General features: G+C 46.5%; 1 pseudogene; it reads left to right on the top strand.

Moving 5' to 3' along the window:
• Positions 1-10,983, top strand: part of LOC138511111 (zinc finger protein 268-like) — a 61,535-nt pseudogene extending 50,552 nt beyond the window's left edge.
• The last annotated feature ends 13,065 nt before the right edge of the window (positions 10,984-24,048 follow it).

Raw genomic sequence — 24,048 nt, 5'->3', positions numbered from 1 at the left:
GAAAAAGTATCAATCTCCAACAATGGGACGAATCCCATAGGGTTATGTTCGGGGTCGAACATAACAAGTAGTTTCCACTGCCACCAGCCAAAACTCGACGAAGGGGGACGGGACAGTGCCCCCTCGAATAACAGATCCAGGAGTAATCGAATTACCCCTACTAGTACGTCCACAATAAGATGGTTTGTACTAGTTCTGTTAGTAAATTTAGGTCTAGTAAAGCCAATGGTGACTTTACATGCCCGGGAAAACAGTAGTCAGTCCCCGGGTATGAAGTCTATGGTGGGGGTCCGCTAGGATGCCCTAGCGCTAGGGCACGTAGGGTGCGGTGTAACACACATAGAAAAACATATGAGACCATATGGAGTAAAAGACCCCATAGCCCATAGAACACATTGACATTCAAAGGAATTACACACATACATGTCCAAGAGTGGGAGGAAAAGAGTCTCACTCTTGGCAGGATGGAAAAAAACAAACTCCAGAAATCCAGCAAAGCTGCTGGGGGACTCACTAGGTTAGGAAATTCAGCCTATACAGAGAATTCTCCCTAACACCAGCTCATGCTAGAGGAAAAGAAGGCTTCTTATACCAGCGCCGGGAAGCGAAAAGGAAGACGATCCTTTCGGTCCCGCTCCTGGATGATGTTTTGGATGAAGGGCTGGCTCTGATGAAGAACCCCTCTACAGCCCCAGCAAAGAGAGACTGGCTGGAAAAGAAGTGCAGGGCGCCAGACAATGCGCCCAAGTGTTGCGGTCCCAACCGTCACCGGACTTGGTGGTCTCGGCGGCTGCCAAGAAGAAATCATTGAGTTTAACATCATCTGTGTCGGCTACCCCTTCGGACAGCGAGGGGAAGAAATTGGATTCGATGGGTATAAAGGTTATCTACTTGGTGGCTACGACAGTCAAGGCTGCCAATGCCCTCACTATCGTGGCCAGATGCGACCGGGCGTCATGCTTTAAGCTAACTCCACTCCTGGACTTCCTCCCCGATAAGTGGGCAGATGCTTTGGAGATCCTTCAAGAAGGCGAAATGGCGTCGGACCACGCCATCACGGTAGCCATGGACATTGAGGAGGCGGGATTCTGCCAGATGGGAAACAGTGTCTGCCTTTGCCGCCGTGGCTGGCTCAAGCCTACCAACTTTAGACAGGAGGACCAGACAAGGGTTTTGGATATGCCCTTTGACGGAGACAACCTGTTTGGTAGGGCTGTGGATGAATCCCTCCAGGCCATCGAGACGGACACAGAGATGGCATGTGCCCTGGGAACGCTACAGCCATGACGGCTGTCCTTTCGTTCTTCAGGAGGTAAGTCTAACCGGTCTTCGAGGGGCTTTGGTGGGGGCTCCTCCTCTTACCGCTAGCCCTTTGGCTCCTCTGCCCAGGAAACCAACAGGGGCTGCTCCAAGGCCTATGGAGGCAGACGTTGTCAGGGACCTCAAGGCGGACCGTCGACCTCCAAGCAAGATTGAACCAGCCAGGAAGTCGGGCCCCCTCCCGTGCACCCAGTGAGAGGCCGGCTAGCGAACTTCATCAGCGGGTAGACGACCATCTCCACCGACCGTTGGGTGCTTGGACGCTCTCGCCCACGGACATACTCTAAAGTTCCAATGATGGTGTCTGCGTATACCACCGGTGGCCTGGCAGGAAAACCACATCCCTTAGCTGCGACTGGAGGTTCGGCCATGTTAAAAAAAGGGGCGATAGAGCTAGTTTTGAAGTGGCTCTGGAGTTTACTCAAGGTACTTCCTCGGACGAAAGAAGACCGGGTGGATGGAGGCCCATTCTCGACCTCTGACGACAGAACAAATACATAAAGTCCCAGAAATTCAGAATGGTCACCCTTCAACATGTGCTTGGCCAGTTGGAGGAGAGAGACTTTCTGTCATCGTTGGACCTGGAGGATGCGTACTTCCACATCCCCATTCACAAAGGACACAGCAGGTTTCTGCACTTCGGCCTTCAAGGGAAGCAATACCAATTCAAGGCTCTGCCTTTCGGACTGAAGTCAGCGCCCAAGGTGCTCGGTCCCTGTGGGACCCACGTTTACCCTTACCTGGATGACTGGCTCATCCGAGCCAAGTCAAGGGAGGTCGCCGTTGACCACACAGCGCCTCTGATTTGACTCAGCAGGTTGTGGATGCACCCTCTACAGGAGTTCCTCGACACCCGTTGGGTCCCGGTGTCCAGAGGCTTCCAGGACAGGATCGCGCTTGACGAGGTGTTGGGGTGTGTGCTCCAATCTGGCCGGAGGCACAGATTTCCAGAGATACCCATACCACGCGACTGTTACAAAGGATTGCTTTGTTGGAAGGATGGGGAGCCCACACAGGATGTCTTCACACCAGAGGCCTATGGCTATCGGAGGAACAGATGTTACACATTAATGTCCTAGAGCTACGGGCAGAGTTTTGGGCCATCAAGTCGTTCCTGCCGTCCCTCAGGGGCAAGGTGGTGAGGGTCTTTACAGACAATACCACCACAATGTTTTACATCTGGAAGCAGGGGGGAACCAGATCTCCAAAGAGGCACAGGACTTGTGGCGCTGGGCTGTCGCCCAAGGGTTGATCCTCATTCCGTTTCATCTGGCAGGAGTAAAGAACACGGTCGCTGACTCCCTCATCAGGGAGCTTCACTCTTGCCATGAGTGGGAACTTCGTCAGGACCTAGTGGAGAACCTTTTCCTCAGATGGGGCTGTCCCCAGATTGACCTGTTTGCGACGGCGATGAACACCAAGTGCCGGAGGTTTGCCAGCAGATTGCCCCAGCAGAGGAGCATGGGGGTTGCATTCTCATTCCCTTGGGAAGGCCTGTTTCTGTATGCATTCCTTCCGTTGCCGTTGCTTCTTCGAGTCATCAATCAACTCAGATGGTACCAGTGTAAGATGATTGATCCTTGTCGCGCCAGCGTGGCTGAAGCAGATCTGGTACCCAGACCTTCTCAGCATGTCAGCTTCCCCACCAGTCAAGCTGCCGGTGGTCGCAGATCTTCTCGCCAGGGAAGGCAGCGCCATTCATCACCGTGACCCCGGATCGCTGAACCTGAAGGCCTGGCTCCTGCAGCGTTAGAATTCGGTGGCTACAATCTTCCTGCGGATTGCAAATAAATTTTCGTCAAGGCCAGGCCGTCATCTACTTTAAAATGCTACAGACAAAAGTGGAAGCGCTTTGCAATTTGGTACCGTTCACAGAAGATCAACACTACTGGGTACGGCCCCTCAAGTACTCCTGTATTTACCGTTGTTGGCTCAATCGGGACTGGCTCATACCTTCATTAAGGTACATCTAGCGGCTATCTCCTGCTACACCAGATCTCTGGGACGGTCTTCTCTGTGTTCGCGCCGTCTTGTTAAGGAGTTCATCAAAGGACTGTTCCACTCATTCCCACCGGTGAAGGCTCCGGCCCCGGCGTGGGAACTCAATGTGGTGTTGACTAGGCTCATGGGGCCTCCATTCGAACCTATGCATTCAGCTCCACTCAAGTTTCTGTCGTGGAAGACTGCTTTCCTCATGGCCATTAACTCTGCAAGACGTGTAGGTGAGATCCAGGCTCTGTAATGCAAGCGGCCTTACCTGACCTTTCACGACACGAGGGTGGTGCTGCGGAAGCAATACTCCTTCATGCCCAAGGTTCTGTCAGAATTTCATCTAAACGAACTGAGTTTTTTTCCGACGCCTTTATCACTGGCTGAAAGTACTTTGCACTCGCTGGATGTGGCTAGATCTCTGAAGTTTTATGTGGGCCGCACAAAGTGTTTCCAGAAGTCTTCGTAACTTTTTGTGAACTTTGGTCCTGTGACCATGGGAAGGCCCTGTCCAAGGCTTCCATTTCCAGATGGCTCTCCGGCTGTATCACTCACTCTCACCGGTTGGCAAACCAACCGCTCCCTGGCCGTCCGAGAGCCCACTCTACCTGAGCGATCGCTGCTACAATGGCAATCCTGTCTGGTGTGCCCCTACTGGACATCTATATAAACAACACAATTGAGCAAGGTCATGGAGGTCTAAGATAGAAATACTGAATCCTGAGTTTTTCAGACAAGGGGCCTCATTACACAGTAGATGGTAGCCATGGCGCTATTAGTGCCATGGCTACCCCCTACCGCTGTCGGGGTCCGGGTTCCCGGAATAGGGACTTACCGGTCTATTCTGACCCTAGCGGGACCGGTAAGTCCCCATTCCGGGATCCATTCCCCATTCCCATTTGAGCCCCCATAGAGCTCAATGGGAATGGGGAAGGGGCTAATAACGGTACTGGTGGACACAGGTTTGTTGAAAAAGTCTGTATACTGCAGTTCTTATTTAATTTGTGTGCAGTAAGTGTAAAGATACACTTGAATCTATGAGGCATAGGATATTCAACATTAAAACATACATGGTGTAGTACCTGAATTATACAAATCAAATGCCAAATATTTGAAATATCAAATTTTCTTGCTTTTACATTCTCTACAGGTCCCTTGGGGAGGAAACTTGAGAACTCAGTGAGGTAATAGTCAGGTCATTAGCACATTTGTGTGAAAACAATCAAAAGGTGAACAACAACATAAACAAGTCAACACAACAGTGTTTCGGCCAATTAAAGCTAAACTTGGGAAGCAGTGGTGTAGTAGACCTTCATCAGAATGGAATATTCTTGTGACTGAAGTATCCTATGTAGTCGAATCCGAAAAAGCACAATGGTTTAAGGCATCTTAGTTTCTATGTACACTGAGATGGGCAGAAGAATTCTACTTCTGCTGGATGGCCATTCCTATTTGGAGCCTTTCAATTCGATAGAGTTATAGCAGCAGGCAGTGCAATGAATGCGGTTTGGAATCCGGGAGAAACAAATGTGGATTTCTCACTTCTGCAAACGCGTATTTATTTCAGGACCGCTGCTCAGAGTGTGCTGGCGGTCAGTCTCTCGTCTCCTGCGCGGCTCACAGTTCACAATCCACATTTGTTTCTCCCGGATTCCAAACCGCATTCATTGCACTGCCTGCTGCTAGAACTCTATCGAATTGACAGCCTCCAAATAAAAGCAAGGACATTTGTCATTTGATTTGTATAATTCAGGCACTACACCATGTATGTTTTAATGTTGAATATCCTATGCCTCATAGATTCAAGTGTATCTTTACACTTACTGCACACAAATTAAATAAGAACTGCAGTATACAGACTTGTACAACAAACCTGTGTCCACCAAGTCCTTGTCTGAAAAACTCAGGATTCAGTATTTCTATCTCAGCAGTTAGACCTCCATGACCTTGCTCAATTGTGTTGTTTATATAAGTGTACCTACCTGGGCTGAGCAAGGCAGCAACCAGGCGCCCCATCCAATATTTATTCCTACTGGACATCTGCAAGGATTCTATGTGGAGGTCGACGTACACCTTCATGAAATTCTACTGCAAGGAGCAGTCCAGAGTCAGCTAAGCAGTGCTGCGCAACCTGTTCGTTTGAAGGTGAGCCTGGTGAGGAGGAAAGAGATTGCTTCGGTTGAGCCTTGCCACCTCCCGTGGTTGTGTATGTGTGTACTGCAATGGATTCTTTATTCACGAGCATGTGAATCCATGCCAGTCCCCATGCTGGAGAAGGAACAAGTTACTTACCTGTAACTGTTGTTCTCCAGCATGGGTCTGGCATGGATTCACATGCGAACCCTCCCGCCCACCCCTCTGCAGCTCTTCTCTTGGTCCTAATGCCACTTTACGTGCTACCAAATCTGAAGATGGCTGCTAGAGGAGGGGCGTAGGTAGAGGGCAGGCGATGGCTACGGCAGTATGACCCAGTGCTTAGTGATTGGTTGTTAGGAGAAAGACAGTTCAGAAATGAAACTGAAACCTATTTATTTCTTTCCCGAGGATTCCCAGCCTAACGACGGTGAATATTCATGAGCATGTGAATCCATGCCAGACCCCATGCTGGAGAACAACAGTTACAGGTAAGTAACTTGTTCCTTAGACATTTGTGCAGGAGTCATAGATCCGGACTTTGGAGGAGATATAAACGTTTTTTTTTTTAAACCATGGGAAAAATAAGACCTGGAGATGCAATATCCCAGGGAATTCTTGAAATGGCTTTGTTTCCCCACTTTGAAGAGGAGAGGGAAGTTAAGGAAACAGAGAGAGGTGATCAGCGTGTTGGAGAGTCCGAAAAGCTAACAGACATCAGTCCCCCCTGAATGATGAGGCAACTATCCTCCCTGATTTAGCATTTTCCCAGCGAAAAATACATCCCATACTGGCTGAGGCCTTCTTACAGGTAACAACTGAGGGTGAAGGCCTAGGAAAAGGCAGCCCCTTTTTTCTTTTTGAAACAAGGTCTCCTTAATGGGAGAGAAACTGGAAGGTTTGAATGAAACACAGCTGGTGATACCCAAGACACACAGGAAGATAGCGCTGGCAATTGCACACTCCCATTTGACCGGAGGGGGGTGGGGGACACACTTGGGACAGTCTAAGACTCAAGCCCACATTAGTGGCATGTTCTGTTGGCCCTGTTTACCTGTGGATATAAAGAACAGTATCCAAAAGTGTAATACATCAGAAAGCGGCTCACATATTACTTAAATGGCACCCTTGAACCCACTACCCATAAACAAAGTCCCCTTTTCCCAAATAGTCATGGACATCGTAGGCCCCTTAGAAACCTCGAAATTGCGGAATACATTAATCTGCCAGATACCCTGAAGCCGTCCCCATGAGAAACGGCACTACCCAACAGATTTTAAAACATCTGTGCACTTCTTTTCTCGAGTAGGCTTACCCAGGGAGATTCAAACAGACCAGGGAAAGAACTTTATGAGCAAACTGATCACAGAGATAAAATAAATATTACTTATCGCCACTCTGAGAACCTCAATTTACCACCCCCAGACAGACTGATAAGTGGAGAGATTTAATAAAACACAGTAAGAAAGTGTTCAAGCATCTACCGGATTCTCTCAGATTGAATTACTCTACTGTAGGGAGCCCCAAGATGTATTAGATATGCTCATAGAATCCTGGGAAGAAAGAGAAGAAGCACTAGTACCTCTGTCCCAGGCTGCCACCTGACTAAGAGATCATATGGCCCTAGTTAGAACCTTGGCACAAGCACATATGGAGAAAGCCCAGACCGAACAAGACTATGATAAAAAGGTGAATCTCTGCGCTTTCTCAGTGGGTCAGAAAGTGTTTGTCCTCTTACCCACCTCTGAGAATAAACTAGTCTCAGTGGCACGGACCCTATGAGATAATAGCACGCACAGGTGCATGTACTTATAGAGCAGCCCAACCAGACCAAAGACCCATCTCTATCATGTTATCCTGCTAAAGGAATTGAAGGAAAATCCAATATCCTCCACACTAGCCTGTTTGGTACCGGAGGAAGTAACACAGACCTTATCCCACAGAATTTCCTAAAGGGGAAACAGAGAGACATGAACAATATTGTTAGTTCTTTCCCAGATGTATTTTGCAAAAAAGCCAGGTAGAGTTCAGGGCTTGTGCCACCCCAAAGGGAAAGGTAGTCCATCTAAAACCCTATTGACTCCCAGAATCTAGGAAAAAGATAGTAATTGAAATGGAAACTATGTAATGAGCCAACATTATAGAGCCTTCTTATAGTCCCTGGCCCTCACTGATCGTTTTGGTACCAAAACCCAACCACTCCTTGCGGTTTTGTATCGACTTCTGACAGGTTAACACAATTTCGGCTTTTGACGCCTACCCCATGCCATGGATCGACGATTTAATGAATAAATTGGGTAGTGCAGTGTTCCTATCTTCTTTAGACTTAACAAAACCAGCCATGACCGACTGACAGGGTGTCGCCTCAGTGACAACCCGTCACCACATTGTGTTCATCCTGCCTGTGGGCTAGTGGTGCACATCGTTATTAATTTATGTGCCATGTGATGTGGGAATGGTCAATGTGTCTCTTGGTTCTTGATTTCTGCGTGAACCCTTTCCATGATGTTGAGGGCTCCTTACTCTATTCATTTAACTCTGTGTCCATAAGACATTCAGTAGAAGTTCAGGATTTCATAAGCTGAAAAGTGCCTTTTTGCTTGTTCACATTTTCTATTTAAACCAAGAAATATGTATTTATCTCTTATGCAACACTAATCCTGATTTTCCTTTTCTTTCAAACAGGGCAGCAAAGCAGGAAGCATGGAAAACAGTGACATGATTTTAAAAGTGTTTGTTAAAAAAAGGATTCCTCTGATAGCTGAGTCTTGGAAACATGTTCTTCCTCACGACAGTCACTACCAGCTTCGAGTCTCTTACTGTGGGAAAAATATTTTACAGACTGAAGAGATTTTGCAACAAGAAAAAGATGCAATTATTAATGATTTTGGAGGAATCATCTAGTGCCTATGTCCAGTCAGTACCAATCAATAGAGAGGTAATCTGTGGCCACTACACTGATGAGAGGCTAATAAGAATGGCTGGGCATGTTCATGCATTGCACCACATTCAGTAATAAAAAAGTGCTCAACACCAGCTTTGGACTTGATGCTGCTGTGGTGCTGGTGGTCCAGTGGCAGCTGCTAGGATCTAAACCCAAAAGCATGAAAACCACAAGTCTGCAAACTGCTCTAGACATGGAAAGTTTGCAAGCACAAGCTTTTTATTTTCAGACTTGCCTGTTCTGGACGAAGATTGAGGTTCTGTCTTGACATTCATGTGTATAAAAATGCACCTGACTTGGTGAGACCACCCGAGAGATTAAGATCATTGTGAAACTATTTTGAATTGGACAAGGAACTCCTTACACAGAAATCGCTATTTAAAAATGAACACCCTCACAATGGAGTTACCCTTTGAATTGTCTGAATGTGAAACAACTTTCAATGAAACTGGTTATTTATGGCAACATCAGAGATTTCTCACTGAAGCAAAAGAACATAAATGTTTTGAAAGCTGCAAGGCTTTTACAGAAACAAATAATCTATTGATAAATCAGAGAATTCACACAGGGATGAAACCATATGCATGTTCTGAATGTAATAAGGCTTTCAGGCAAAGGGGTCATCTATTGACTCATCAGAGAAATCACACTGGGGAGAAACCATATGCGTGCTCTGAATGTGGTAAGGCTTTCAAGCAAAAGAGTGACCTATTGAGACACCAGAGAAATCACACTGGGGAAAAACCATATACATGTTCTGAATGTGATAAGGCTTTCAAGCGAAAGAGTGACCTATTGAGACACCAGAGAAATCACACAGGGGTGAAACCATACACATGCTCTGAATGTGCTAAGGCTTTCAAGCAAAAGAGTGAACTATTGATTCATCAGAGAAATCACACTGGGGAAAAACCATATACATGTTCTGAATGTGATAAGGCTTTCAAGCGAAAGAGTGACCTATTGAGACACCAGAAAAATCACACAGGGGTGAAACCATATGCGTGCTCTGAATGTGATAAGTCTTTCAAGCGAAAGTGTGAACTATTGATTCACCAGAGAAATCACACTGGAGAAAAACCATACACATGCTCTGAATGTGCTAAGGCTTTCAAGCAAAAGAGTGAACTACTGATTCATCAGAGAAATCACACTGGGGAAAAACCATATACATGTTCTGAATGTGATAAGGCTTTCAAGCAAAGGAGTCATCTATGGATTCATCTGAGAAATCACACTGGGGTGAAGCCATATCCGTGTTCTGAATGTGATATGGCTTTCAAGCGAAAGAGTGAACTATTGATTCACCAGAGAAATCACACTGGGGAAAAACCATATTCATGTTCTGAATGTGATAAGTCTTTCAAGCGAAAGAGTGAACTATTGATTCACCAGAGAAATCACACTGGGGAAAAACCATACACATGCTCTGAATGTGCTAAGGCTTTCAAGCAAAAGAGTGAACTAATGATTCATCAGAGAAATCACACTGGGGTAAAACCATATGCATGTTCTGAATGTGATAAGGCTTTCAAGCGAAAGAGTGACCTATTGAGACACCAGAGAAATCACACAGGGGTGAAACCATATGCGTGCTCTGAATGTGATAAGTCTTTCAAGCGAAAGTGTGAACTATTGATTCACCAGAGAAATCACACTGGAGAAAAACCATACACATGCTCTGAATGTGCTAAGGCTTTCAAGAAAAGTGGTCATCTATTGACACACCAGAGAATTCACACTGAGGAGAAACCATATGCATGTCCTGAATGTGATAAGGCTTTCACAGATAAGAGTAATCTATTGAGACACCAGAGAAATCACACTGGGGTGAAACCATATACATGTCCTGAATGTGCTAAGGCTTTCAAGCAAAGTGGTCATCTATTGACTCATCAGAGAAATCACACTGTGGGGAAACCATATGCGTGCTCTGAATGTAATAAGGCTTTCAGGCAAAGGGGTCATCTATTGACACATCAGAGAAATCACACAGGGGTGAAACCATATGCGTGCTCTGAATGTGGTATGGCTTTCAAGCAAAAGAGTGAACTATTGAGTCATCGGAGAATTCACACTGGGGTGAAACCATACATGTTCTGAATGTGATAAGGCTTTCAAGCGAAATAATCACTTTGTGATACATCATAGAAATCACACTGATGACAAACCATAAACATGTTCTGAATGCAATGTCTTTCAAGCAATAAGGGAAACTAGGGCTGCACCAATGAAATCACACTTACATGTTCTCACTATGATGAAGCTTACAAGCGTAATGAGAAACTGGTGATACATCAGAGAAATTACACTATGGGTTTGTAGCGAAGCCTGACCTATTCCTACATCACAAGAAATCACACAGGGGCACATACATGTTCTAAATGAAGACGCTCAAGGAAATCCGTGACCTGTGGCGACATTGGAAATTCATAAAAGGTGTTGACATGGACTACTTGGATGCCCAAAGCATCCACTACTTACAAAGTCTCCTGGGCCCTGCTGTTTTTGGAAAGTAAAGTTACTATACCATATTATCAGAGAGGCAGTTTGTGAAGTATGATTCATGTATAGAATTAAAGGAAAGTGTCTTGTTATTTGGTTTCATGAATACTTGATGACCCGCGAAATGAAGTGATTTCTCAAAATGTGTTTTAAGCAGAGCATATTATCTCACTGTAAGATGAAACTGCCAGTTATTACAAAACATTCATGATTGATGAAAGACTAAAACAGAAGCAAGCCTACATGTGCATAGGTTTCACACTTCACGTATATACTCGGGGGGGGGGGGATATTACATTGTGCAAAATACTATTACTATTAAATACTTTTTGACCTGTCACTCGCAACAGGGAAAGTACCACAATGATTCAAATTGGTGCCCATCAAACCCCTACTCAAGGACACGGGAGGAGACGTGGAATACCTCTCCAACTACAGACCGATTTCAAACATTTCCTACCCAGCAAAACTACTAGACACCTACGTCTACAAACTAACACAAGAACACAGAAAAACACCTGCTGCTGGACCAGGCACAAGTTGGCTTTAAACCCACGAGGGGAGCAGGACCGGCACTCCTATCCATCTGGGATGACCTAAAGACAAATGCAGACTCTGGAACAAACTCTGCCCTTATTCTACAAGACCTCTTCCCAGCTTTTGACTCAGTCAACTATGACATCCTCATCAAGAGAATAGAAGAAATAAGAATAACAGACTTAGCCCTACTCTGGATTAAATCATTTCTAACAAATAGAAGGGAAACTGTCTGGATAAAACCCTTCAAATCCGCTCCATAGGACACTGACTGTGGAGTTGTGAAAAGAGATTGCTCGAGCACTCCAAGGTTTATGTGTAAACGTTTTCAGTCTTAGCTTCTATGTTTGATTACCAGTTTAAGGTGCAGGGGAGGAAAAGTGGACCTGGCACAAGCCCACTAGTACATATAAGCAAACAAGAAAAGAGGATCCAAAACGGGAACCCTCCCGTCCCCTGCACGCTATTGTTATACCGCCATCAGACGGTTATCAATACTTTTATACTTCAAACAATGGTATCTATTTCAAATTTCAACAATTGTCAATGTCAAACACAACACTTATGATTCATTTCATAAAGGGTGATAGTTTAATGTAAACAAAAGTTCTTCTCCTTTGTAGTGCATATACAAAGTCCCAAATAAACGGCTTGTGTGAGCCATTCCCACATTGCATGTGTAAAGTTCAAGTTATACGGCTGACGCGTTTCGAGTTTATCAATTCTTCTTCTTGAGCGGTGACAATATAGAGAAAAAGTCTATAAGCATTTTGCCTGACCATCAGTAAATAATCAACTATTTCCTTCAGAGGCACAATCAAGTCTCTGGCGATACAGGGGAAACACATTCAAGGAAGTGTAGCATATTTGACACAAATATTACATGGGAGGGATGGGAGGGGTGCAATGGTTTTAAGTATTATGTAGCATCGTGATTATTATAGCATCAAGAACGCTTGATTATGCAGGAGACCATCTGTCTAGTCTATGTACATCTAATGTGGGTAAGTGTACACCCCTTGGAAGTACTGTTAACTCACGTAATAATAATTCAACTGGAATAGGTAAAATAAGCCTACATTCTAATGTATTTCCTAGTCTCAGTACTCAGTTTCTAATTTCACTTGTCTCAGTGTTATGCTGTTACCCTATATCTAAACAGCCATGGTAAAACATTTCACTGGGCCTCATTACGACCCTGGCGGTACGGGGTTAACGGCACCGTAAAAGGTGCTGGCGGCGTCAACCCCGTACCGCCGCATTCCGAGTTCCCCTCGCGGGACACGGTAAGCACGCCTGGGAAAACTAGACTTGCTAACGGGTCCCGCAAGGGGAAGAGGGAGCAAACAACGGGCCATCTCATAATGGCCCGTTGTTTGCTCCCTCTCCTATTCCCATTCAGCCCTATGGGGGCTGAAATGGGAATGGGGAAGGGCCGGGTCCGGGTCGTTGGAGGGAGGAATTACAGGGCCTTCCGAACTCGGAATGGCCCGGTAATTCCTCATTCTGAGGACCCGGACCTGGACCCGAGTTTGGCGGCAGCCATGCCGCCAATAGCGGCATGGCTACCGCCAAACTTGTAATGAGGCCCACTATGATTAAGGCATACCTTAATGTGAGTGGAGTGCCTGTGAAACCTTGTTAGGCAGAATCCACTGCAGTTCCCTTGGGGAGCACTACAGCAGATTAAGACCACATGTATATGCAAGAAATCCCCTTTAGTATCAGTCTGTACCACAAAGATTAGGTGGTAGCTGTGGCTAGGCAGTCAGACTTATCTCAAGTGGGAGATGAGCAGTATTCAGGGTTTACACAATAGGACTACATTACTATCGTACAAGGAAACACTGACCAAAGCTTTGTATTAAAAAGAATATATATATATTTATTTTACACACTTCTAGTTCAACACATAAATCACAATTATAAAAGCAAGTTAAAACAGTCAATAAAAGTATACACAGCTCCCTATTTAAATTATAGACAAGTTTGAGCCAGAGTGAAAACTGAGCATAATGGCACAGGGTCAAACAGGCAAAAATGGCACTCTAGTAATTCCTTAAAAGGGATGGAAAGGACAAGTTATACAGAACTCACCTCTTAAACACACTAGCAACACTTCCCAAGTGGATTGCGAACAAGTTAGGCAATGTAGTAATAGCAATAGATAGGTGAAAACTGAGCAAAATGGCTCTTCAACAATACTTAAGAGGGAAGGAAGGGTGGTTATAAGAGTTCTTTGATGCACCAACACAGTTGGGGATGAAAAGCAATCTAGTGAAGGCAGTTGTAACAGATTTAGCCAAAGTCAATAGGCCTGTGCCAGTGTCAATGGTACAGGGAAATGTGCCCAGGGTCACACTGTTCTAGTAGCTGCAGTCAAGTCTTTGGTTAACAATTCAAAAGGAGGGTGCAGAATGGTAAAAGATAATGTTAGTCGATAGGAGCGGCCAACCCCGGAGGTAGGTAAAGGATTTAAAACACCTTTAGCAGTACCCCTCGAAACGGGAGGCCTGGCGGAATAATGTACCTAAAAAGTGGAAGCGGCTCCTGCGGTGGCAGTTGTTCCTGGCAGTTCCTGCAGTTCATGTTGTCCAGCAGAGGAAGAGTTCTCGTCGTGGAGGAAGGTTCGAGTTACTGCACTGCCCAGGGAAGAAGCCAGCCGCGGTGATGCCGAAATGGATTAAAAGGTACGCTCCTTTAAATCGCGTTCATGGTGGACGGGTGCCTGGCTATCCGGTCTCCGAGTGCAGGGCACTGGCGATTCGACGAAGGCAGGTCCTTGAGGGCGATTCGCGAACTGGTTGGCCCCACCAGCTCAAGGGAAGAAGACTCTTGCAGGTGAAGATCTTCTCAAGTCGTTGGAGAAAAGTAGTGAGGATCTGCAGCAGGGCTTCACCGGTGGTTCAGTCGTTGCAGATGTCTTCAGCTTATCTCCTCTTCGGCCTCTTAGTTCCAGTGGTGACATCTTGCTCTTCCAGTCCACAGGTCCCTGCTTTTATGCAGAAAATCCCCCATTCATACAGCCTAGCTGTCACTCACACAGTGGAGTGGTCATCCTGGTGGGAGACCCTCCAGCCTATCAGGGCAAAGTGCGACTTGGGTTGCTTAGGCAACCCTGTCCAGGTGCCTACTCCCCCTCCCACACAATGGGTCCACCCCAGACTCAGTGGCGCCGAGAGGAGGGCTTCGTTGTGGAAGCCAAGCAAAAGGACGAACAAAGGATCCCCGACCTGGGTTAGGATTGGCAAAAAAAACGTACCGGATTAAAGTTTAATAAAAAGATAAACTGGCGGTTCGTTAGAGGGTGTCATTAAAAGTGGTAGCCTCGAACAATGGGAAAATCCCATAGGAAAATAGTTGCGGTTGAATATTTACGGTAGTAACCACTTCCACCAGCCAGAAACTTTTGAGAGAGGGACTGTACGGTACCCTCTCGAAAATGAACATAAGGGAACAATTATTAACCCTTCCCAGTACTTCCATAGTAGGATGGTTTGTACTGGTTTAGTTCATAACTATTGACTAGTAAAGTCAATGGGGACTTTACATGCCCTGGGAGACAGTAGTCAGTCCCAGGGTATGGAGTCTATGGGCCTCATTACACGGTATGCGGTAAGGGTTTACCGGTACCGGTAAATCCTTACCGCCTTACTACGAGGTCCTTTTGCGGGTTGGGGAATTTAACGCCTGCTTTTTGCAAGTGTTTAAAACCAAACGGCAAAGGGACCCAGGGAGCTAATTACGGTACCGTAATTTACAGTACCGTAATTAGCGCCTTCCCCATTCCCATTATGCCCTATGGGGCAAAAATGGGAATGGGGAAGGGCAATGGTGGAAGGGGGAATTACCGCCCGCCAACCTTGGAATGGGGCGGTAATTCCCCTTTCAACCAAGGCGGTGCCGGTATTTTACCGGCATGAACCATGGCATTAATAGCGCCATGGTTCTCCGCCTACCGTGTAATGAGGCCCTATGTTTGGGGGTCACTATGACAACCCTGTGTTACTGCACTGAGGGTGCTGTGTAACACACATGGATAAATATGGTTACTATGAGTGTGAGAAAAACCCCATAGACATTAAACACAAAAATAGCCTAGAACACACATCAGCAATATGTCTAAGAGTGGGAAAAAGAGTCTCACTCTTAGTAGGAGAAAAAATTAAACCCCTCAAATGCAGCAAAGCTGCTGGGGGACTCTATAGGTAAGGGAAATTAGCCATAGAATGAGAATTCTCCCTAACAAACCTCTTGTGGGAGTGTTCAAATCTTGTATTCTAGGTGCTATGCTCGTCAGACTGGACAACTATCCTGTCTTGGAACACGGAACACCCTATGGTTGAAACAACATTGAGTATGTTAAAAAGGAAAGCTATTGTATATAATGATCCTTCCTGCATCTGGGATTAACCAAATCGGTCTCACCGGTTCCAAAAATACGCAATGTTCTATTTCCAGGAATGCCTTTCTTTAAGGCTGCTCATGGCTATGGCCTTCATCCCAGTTCCTAGGTCTCCCTACTGGCAACAGATGCAGTGCGTCCTTGATCTGTTGGAAATAATAATGATGTAGCTTACCATGTCTCCTTACGCATATAATTCATCGAGATGCACTATGAGGTGTGTCAAGACCTTCAGGCAATTTAGTGATAATATATAGAACATGGGCTCACCTCTGTTTCAATTGGGAGAGTTGAAAAAAATTCCACTGCGCTAAAACGCCCTTTGTATTTCTATCCTTTGGGCCTTATTACGAGTGCGGCGGTAAGGGGTTAACGGCACCGGCATCCTTACCAGCCGCCCTTAGCGGGAGCCGCTAAGGGCCAAGGGAGCTAATAATGGGCCCCCTATTTGCGGGCCCTTTATTAGCTCCTTCCCCATTGAGCCCTATGGGGGCTCGAATGGGAATAGGGAATGGTTTTCAGAATGGGGACTTACCGGGTCCTCCAAGGTTGGAATGACCCGGTAAGTCCCCATTCTGGGGACCGGGACACGAGTTTGGAGGCAGCCATGGTGCTAATAGCACCATGGCTACCTCCAACCTTGTAATGAGGCCCTTTATGTTGTTTCCCATCTTGGGTGCTGGCACAGCCCATGTGTACAGGTGCAGTCTAAAAAGAAATGTTTTACCAGTACATGGTCACTAAATCTCATAGGGCCTCATTACGACCCTGGCGGTCCCGTAATGAAGGGTGCCAGTACAGGACCAGCACCCTTCATTACGGGAGCGCCTATTACGAGGTTCCCTTTGCGGGTCCCGGAACAGACGTCTGGTAAAACCAGACGTTCTTTCTGGGCCCCGCGAGCTGAACAGGGAGCTAATAACGGGCCGTTATCAACGTGCCCGTTATTAGCTCCCTCCCCATTCTCATTGAGCCCTATGGGGGCTCAAATGGGAATGGGGAATGGTTCCTTCAAGGAGGAATTACCGGGTCCTCCAATGTCGGAATGACCCGGTTATTCCTCATTGAAGATACCTGGTACTGGGGCCTGGCATGGAGGCAGCCATGCCCTTAATAAGGGCATGGCTGCCTCCATATTCGTAATGAGGCCCATACTGTTTAATGAACAATCTCATTTTCTGAGTCTATGGGGCTCATTCTGAGGTGGGCAGTAAGGGGTTAACGGTGCTGGTAATGGTGCCGGAGCCGTCAACCCCTTACCGCCCCATTACGAGTCTGGACCCACAAAGGGCGCCTGGTAAAACCAGGTGCCCTTAGCAGGTCCCGCTAGCAGACCAGGGAGTTAACAATGGGCCTGTTATTAACGGGCCCGTTGTTAGCTCCCTCCCCATTCCCATTGAGCCCTGAGTATTGCCCGGGCGCCATCTTAAGTGTCCTGATGGGTGTATTTATATTATGACTTAGTGCCTGTATGTTTTATTCCAGAGCTTAAGTGCAGCTCATTCTTGATGCTACAACAACCACGACTATTGCCCACATACTGGACATCTGATCCAAGTGATGAGCAGAGTAAGAAAATACTTTACACATTTGAAATACTGATCATAATAAAAGATGCTAAAAAAAGAAGATGATAAGAAAATGATAGTGATGAACAATGAACACTGGCTAATATTACATCAGTGTTATTCAATCTTAAGTGTGCTGTTACCTCTAGGGCATTCCAATGTAAACAATAATCAGAATTCTAAATCAATGTTTTTCATCTATGCTCTTGTGATGGACAATCCATTCAGTTTAACATTACAGGTGGGCAGGTGAACATTATCTGGACTGGCGCTAATTTAACAGGTGTTCCACCCTTGTATATAGTTATATATCATATACAGTCAGCCTCATTACGAATCAGGCGTTAAGGGGTTAACGGCGCCGTAAACGGTGCCGACCCTTAACGCCTGATTCCGAGGTCCCTTTGTGCCATGGTGAGTTTAACGCCTACTTTTTGCAGGCGTTAAAATCCATGGCGCTAAGGGACAATGGTGCTAATTACGCCACCGTAATTCACGGTGGCGTAATTAGCGCCTTCCCCACTCCCATTATGCCCTATGGGGCAAAAATGGGAATGGGGAAGGGTAAAATGGGAAATGGGGATTTACCGCCCCACTCACCTTGGAATGGGGCGGTAAATCCGCCATCCACCATGGTGTAAACGTAGTTTACGCCATGGTGGTAAGGGTACGACCCAGGCGGTAACTTCCTGCCTGGGTCGAAATGAGGCCCAGTGCTTTCTGATTCCTATTTCATCGATCTTCTTATTCGAATTATCCCTTAGACTGTGCCCCTCGTTGCTGTCTATATGATGTCATTGTTGAAGTCATCCTCAAATTAAGCATTTGAGGGAAAACTCCTCATTGAGTCCCTTTGGGTTTAAGGTGTCTAGGAGGTGTATCCAGAACTTCTCCCTACGTGAAAGGATGGATTGGTAGTCTCCACCTCTGTAGGGTTTCTTGACAACTTCCAAAACTTGCAATTTAACCTGGGCTACTGTATGATGGTTTTCAGTGAAGTGTCTAGCTAATGGAGATTTTATGTTTTTGTATCTGATGTTCGATTTGTGTTCAATGATCCTGTCCTTTACTGATCTTGTAGTCTGGCCCACATATAATTTGCCAGAAGGGCATTTTATCACATAGATGACACCTGTTGAGATGCATGTAGCAAAGTCTCTCAATTTGAATTTCTTCCCTTTTTGGGGATGTGCAATGGTTTCTCCTTTCATTACATTATTGCAATGCTTACACCCTAGACAGGGATAAGTGCCCTTCTTTCGTGTCTTTTGCAGCAATTGGTTCTCCTTTGGAGGTTTCTCGGCTCTGACCAATTTATCCCTTAAATTGCGGCCACTCTTGAAACCCATCATTGGTGACTGTGAAAAATGTTTATGGAGGAGTGGATCACTCTGTAGAATACCCCAATGTTTCTTGATAGTTTTCCCCACACGGAAACTCTGTCTTGAATAATATTTGGATATGTAGAGCAGTGGAGTCTCTTTGTCCTTTACTCTTCAAGTGAGCAGATGTTCTTGACTAACACTTGATGACCTATCTTTGGCCTCCTCTAGGACCGAAAGTGGATAACCTCTCCTACCCTTGTAAATATATGAATTTGAAAAGCAAACAGCAATGGTTCCCCCAAGCAATAGGGGATCTCAAGAGCTTGATGGTTGCTACAAGTGGGGACCAGACTGGGGATGTATGGGTTAAAGCTGGATATCCGGGTGTAACCCTGGGGACGATCAGCATGATGGAGCACCGTTTAATGGAATTAGAGCACAGGTATGGGATGCAATACGGAGGGCCCTCCCAGATACCCACGATTTACAGTCCTTGATGCAGTATACTATGAGTGATGATGAGGACCCAGGTATATTTATTCTCAAAATGCAAGAGATGTGGAGAGCTGAAATGGGAGGACTGTGGTATCAGTCAATAGCATTTTTCTATTTTATTGTGAAGACGGGCTTGCCGAAGGAATTGCAGAAGGCGTTGGATAAGTTTGTGGGCATTGAAGGGATGGCCGAAAATAGAGTATAATAGTGCATCATTGTAAAAGGATTAAGGAGCAGGAACCATCCAAAAGACAGCAGGGAGAAGAAGTGAAATTGGTGGAGAACAAATTGGCAAAGATTGCTGTTCAGGTGCCTGTGTCGACACCTGTACAGTTAGAGGCGATAGAAAGTACCGAACAAGTTGTGCGTGCCACTTTTGATGCGCTCTGGGCTCAAGGAGGACAAGGACAGTGGGGTGGGGAGTCAACAGTATCCCACCCATAGTGGCAACAAGGAGGGCTGCAGCGAGGAAGAGTGGGATTTCGAGGGGAAAGAGGAGGAGGTTTTGGACCTGCTTGGCCTAGGACCATTCCAATGTTGGAATTGTTTGAGGTGGGAGAATTTTGCAAGGGAATGCAGGAGCAGGTCTGTAGTGGGGTATCATTAGGGGTTGCAACACTAGGGCCAAGGACCCCAAGGATTAGCGTATTTGTTACAGGGTCAAGGCTATCAGAGTCAAGGGTATTCCCAGGGGCAACACCAATATAACCAACAGCCTCGATCATCTGACATGCAAGTGCAGCATCCGCCACAGCAGCAGCAGGGCAGTGCTGCCCCGGTGAGTAGGGTATCGAGTGGACCTAACGCTCCCTTTGGAGAAGCAGCAGTATTAGGAGGCAACCCCTTCTCATTTATGGAACAAACACATACCTTGATAGCACTTGCGTGTCCGGTCTTGTCGATGTTCATCCACCCTGAAGAGGAACCTTTGGGTGGGGAGGAGATAGGAAACAGGCAGTTCATATTCATGGTGGACTAAGGTGCAACTAAATCATGTATCATGGAAGGAAATGTTCCCTTATCAGGAAAATATCTTGACGTGCAGGGATTCTCTGGGGCTATTTCCAAGTTTCCATACAATGAGGAGCTGGATGTAAAGGTGGGAGGGAAGGTAGTACGGGCACACTTACTATATTCTGTAAGGAAGGCATTGTTATCAGAAGTACAATAGAGACGAGAAATACAAACCATCTAAATATAAGATGGGCACAAGCTAGAACCATCCAAGTAAAGAAAACGTTGTCCTAGTGGTGTTGTGCCAAAAAAATTGCCTCTACTAATAAACCTATTGCCACATCCATACTCTAACAAAAGTGTGTAGGGCAATGATATGTATAACAAAAGAGTGTAGTGCAAACTGAAATGTCCAAAAGGGTTTTGGTAGTTCAGGACTGCTGAACTAGTGCACGCAAGGTGCAACAGTAGCGTGACTGTGAGCACCCCTTGAGTCTACAGGCATCAGGAAGCAGTTTTTTCAGAAAGGCAGGCTCCCTTGAATCAGTGCGGGTCATTACGAGGTAGGAGGTAAACATGCCGCTATTAGCGCCATGGCTACCCCCTTAACGGGTACTGGGTCCGGGTTCCTTGAATGAGGAACTACCGGGCCATTCCGACCTTGGAGTGCCCGGTAATTCCTCATTCAAGGAACCCATCCCCATTCCCATTCGAGCCCCCATAGAGCTCAATTGCAATGGGGAGGGTGCTAACAACGGGCCCGTTGTTAGCACCCTGGTCTGCTCGCGGGTCCCACTAAGAACACCTGGTTTTACCAGGCGGCCTTAACGGGTCCCGCAAGCAGAAATCGTAATGAGGTGGTAAGTGGGTTGACGGCACCAGAACCTTTAACGGCGCAGTTAACCCCTTACTGCCTATCTCGTAATGACCCCCAATGTCTTTTGCTTGGCATCACAAGACATTCCCAAGCTCTCACCATGCAGTATTCCCCTCTTCCCCGACTTTCTCGTGATATCCCTTTGTTGGGTTTACCTTCATCTTTACCCCACTGTTCAGTCACTCTATCAAAATGCAGGATTCACTTTCCCTTGCTTTCACTTGGCAACCCTCCATCGGGTTCACTGTTGCCTTCAAATCACAGTTCAGTTAACTTAATCAGTTCTACTAGCTTATAACACTCAGGAACTCTTAGGGCCTCATTACTAGGTAGCCATGGTGCTATTGGCACCATGGCTACCCCCTTGCCGCATTCCAGGTCCGGGTTGGCGAAATAGGGACTTACCGGGTCATTCCAACCTTGGAGGAGCCGGTAAGTTCCATTCCGAGAAACATTCCCCATTCCCATTCGAGCCCCCATAGGGCTCAATGGGAATGGGTATGGAGCTACTAACGGGCCCGCTAATAGCGGGCCCGTTATTAGCTCCCTGGTCCCTTAGCGGCTCCATATAAGAGCAGCTGGTAAAACCAGCGGGGCTTAGTGGGACCGGCTAAGGGACCTCGGAATGCGGCGGTAGGGGTTTACCGGCACCGGTCTCCTTACCGGTGCCCGTTAACCCTTACCGCCCACCTCGGAATGAGGCCCTTAATGTCTTTTTAAACAAATATTTGGTACACTTTCACAAATTCACTGAGGTCCCCCTCCTCAGGGCTCAGACCTCCCTCTGTAGGCAGTTCTGGCTTCCCTCGATCGGGCGCACACCTTCTAACTGCTAGCATCACACTTGTTACTGTGTGATCTTTCACGCATTTACTTCAAAGTACTTACCAGTTCAATACAGAGACTTCTGATAGGTGATTGCGTCTCGCCGGATCACGCTATTATATTGTAGCAAGTGCATTTATTTTCAACAATCAGGCTTCTTTTTCTCTCGGCTGCCATCCTATTTGCAACCCAAAATACTGGATACATTTCAACGGTTTATACCGGCCTCCTTGTTAGGCAGAATCATATGCAGTACCCTTTGGGAACACTGCACACAATTAAGGCTACAAGTGACAGTACAAATGCACCTTTGGTACAATCTTGTACTACACAGTAAAGTGGTAGCGATGGCTGAGCAGCCAGACTTATCTCAAGAGTAAAGTGAGCAGTATCAAATAGTTACACAAAGGACAGCAATTACTATGATTCAAACAAACACTGACTCAAGGTTTCTGAGTAAAAGAATATACATTTATTTACACATCAGTTGTAAAACAATTCACTAAAGTAAAGCAGTAGAAAAATCACACTCTTAGGGCCTCATTACACGGTAGGCGGTAAACCATGGCGCTATTAGCGCCATGGTTCATGCCGGTAATTTACCGGTACCGCCTTGGAGGAAAGGGGAATTACCACCCCATTCCAAGGTTGGCGGGCGGTAATTCCCCCTTCCACCATTGTCCTTCCCCATTCCCATTTTTGCCCCATAGGGCTCTATGGGAATGGGGAAGGCGCTAATTACGGTACCGCAAATTGCGGTACCGTAATTAGCTCCACTGGTCCCTTTGCGGGTTGGTTTTTAACGCCTGCAAAAAGCAGGCGTTAAATTCCTCAACCCGCAAAGGGACCTCGCAGTAAGGCGGTAAGGATTTACCGGTAAAATACCGGTACCGGTAAACCCTTACCGCCTACCGTGTAATGAGGCCCTTAATATACTACACACCACCCAATAGATTCTGGACACGTTAAGCTCAAAATGAAGTGTGAGCAAAATGGCACTCCAGCAATTTAAAAGGTAGGGAAAGACAAGGTTAGACAAAAATTAAGCAGCACCAACAAGTAAGTAGGCAGGGCAAACTAGAAAAGGCTACTACGGTGAGGAAATCAAATCAAGAGGCCTGAGCCAAAGTCAATGGATCAGAGTCTTTGCAGAGGATTACACAGTTCAGAGTAGTTTGCGGTTAAGTCTTTGCCAAGAGTTCGGAACGAAGTTGGGCGGAAGAAAAGTTACTTTAAAGAATAGAGAAGGACAAGCCCTCGGATTGGCGAAAGATTTCAAACACTGTCGGACGGAACAAACAACCGGGTTTGAACAGTACCTCAGAAGAAGAAGAATGCTGTAGCTGAGGCAGAGGTTCCTTGCCAGTCCTGCAGGCTCACGGTTCCTGAAGCGACTGTCGGACTGACAAGAAGAAGGAAGACTGGAGGGTCCTGCACTGCCCAGGGAAGAAACCAGCAGCAGAGCAAAGCAACAAATAATAGGTGCACTCCTTAAAACCCAAGCAGGGTCCGGTCCTTCTGGCTATCCGGTTCACTGTAGCTGTGCACAGCAAATTCGACCAGAGGAGGGAGGCCTGGCTTGCAGTTTGGCAAACTGGTTGGTGCCACCAGCTCAAGGGTTAGACGATTCCTTGCAGATCTTCCCTGTCGTCGAAGTTTGGAGATTCGGACCCGCAGCAGGGCTTCACCGGGAGGTTCAGTCGTGGTAGAGGTCCTCTTCTGTCAGCTTCTCTTCGGTTCTCTTGATCCAGTGGCAACTCTGCCTTCCTAGTCCCACAGACCTGCTTTTTATGCAGTTTTCCCCCATTCACACAGCCTGGCTGTCAATCACACAGCAGGGTGGCTGTCCTGGCGGGACAGTCACCACAGCCAATCATACAGAGTGCGACATGGGTCTCCAAGGAGACTCTGTGTAGGGAGTCTCAAACCCCTGCCTCACATCCTATCCCCATCAGATATTCAGGCGCCTAAGGAGGGCTTCTGTGCAGAACCCACCAAAGGACGGCGAACAAAGGAACCAAACCTGGTTTGGTGCGCAGAGACAGACCTTTACAAAAAGAAATGGCGAATAAACCCAACTGGAGCCAAATACAAGTAAATGGGGTCCAGCAGATTTAAGTTTGAGGCTACTAACATAGCCTAAAACAATACCAAGGCTATATACCACTGCC

This window comes from Ambystoma mexicanum, chromosome 6p (assembly GCF_040938575.1).
Source record: "Ambystoma mexicanum isolate Mex_15411 chromosome 6p, UKY_AmexF1_1, whole genome shotgun sequence".
Taxonomy (NCBI): Eukaryota; Metazoa; Chordata; class Amphibia; order Caudata; family Ambystomatidae; genus Ambystoma; species Ambystoma mexicanum.
Note: the sequence above shows the minus strand (reverse complement) of the source record. Positions and strands in the feature narration are given on the sequence as shown.